Genomic DNA, 1769 nt, shown 5'->3' on the forward strand with positions numbered 1-1769 from the left:
GGTTGTGGCCGCGGAAATTGCCTGATACATATTACAATGTCCCGACACCCCTGTCCTTCCGGCGCTTCAGCCGAAGAGGAAAATAGGGGCGGGGGAGACGCCCTTGCCCCTCTTCCTCTTGGGTACTTTACTTTGCTGCTTTTGCTTCGCCGGTTTCAGCGTCTGCTGGCGGGAAAACCGGCAGCAATTCAAAATTATAATGCAAATGATATTAACAACTCCAATAGTGACAAGGATACTGATACTTATGATTCTTAGTGTGATTCTTAGTGTAGTAACAGAACTAACATTAATACTAATAATGATAACAACAGCAGAACAATAAAAATGATTGATGATGATGAGGAGAGGGAGGATACTTCACTGATGATGATTAAAAAGTTGATAGTAATGAAGATCTTGATAATAACTAATATAATGGTACAATAACAACAAATCTATTTTCAGCCTTTCAGTATTGTGCAAAGGCACGCACGCACGCAAACACACACACACGCACACACACACACACACACACACACACACACACACACACACACACACACACACACACACACACACACACACACACACACACACACACACACACACACACACACACACACACACACACCCTAGTCCTTCCCGACTTTGGCAACGAGAGGCCTGCTCCTGAGAAGCGTCGCTCCTATGTGTTAATGCTGATCTGGCAACAATGCGGCACTGCAACGGACCAATACAGGTTGTCGTTTCGGCCGTGGAGACTTATTTAGAATCTCGACCGCCGGCCGCGACGGGCGCCGACGACGCCTTGAGGAAATCAGAAAAATGTGGCAGGGACACTGATAATGACGATGAGGATCAGTACCATTGCGCCTATGATAATGGATTTAAAAAGAAAAAAAATATAATGATAATCACTAATAATAAGATGAAACAATGTTAATGATACTGATACTGATAATAATGTTATAATGATGATGATGATGATGATGATGATGATGATGATGATGATAACAATAACAACAATTAAATATTAATAAAATAATAACAATAATAACAATAACAACAATAACAACAATAATAACAACAACAACAACAACAATAATAATAATAATAATAATAATAATAATAATAATAATAAAACAATATTAATGATCAGAATAATATTAACAATAGCAATGATAATGATAAGAATGATAATGAAAATGATAATGATAATAACAATAATAATGTTTAATGGTTAAAAGCAAAATGCATGTGCTAGACATCTAAGGTCTATAGGAAGGTACAGTAAAGGGTAGTGGAAGGCGGTTGAGTTAGTAGTTAGTTGCTATATGTCAATTATCAAGATTAATATTGAAAAGGTTAAATGTTGGTAAAGGAATTGATGAGCGAATGGGTTAAGTTTGGATTAGGTAAGTAAAGGATATGTATGCGTCTAAGAAAGGAGAACAGGTTGTCAAAGCAGAAAGTGTGATATTCTATAAGGATGTTTGATAGGTTGGGAGGTTGGTAAAGGAAGGATAGGTGGGGGAAAGCAGAGGCACGGACTGCATCAAAGCGTGGACAGGACAACAGAATGTGTGGAACTGAAAGAGGGACATTACATAGGGAACATAGGGGTGGATCAGAATGTGACATCAGATAGGAGTGTGTTAGTTTCGTGTGGCCAATACATAATTCTCCCATAGTCTGTTCCGATGAAATGGAGCTGACCAGTTTAACATGTGGACATAGTGATGTAGCATGCTAGAGTCTCTGCTTGTTCATTGTCTGGGATTCCAACA

This window comes from Penaeus monodon, chromosome 18, assembly GCF_015228065.2.
Source record: "Penaeus monodon isolate SGIC_2016 chromosome 18, NSTDA_Pmon_1, whole genome shotgun sequence".
Lineage (NCBI taxonomy): Eukaryota > Metazoa > Arthropoda > Malacostraca > Decapoda > Penaeidae > Penaeus > Penaeus monodon.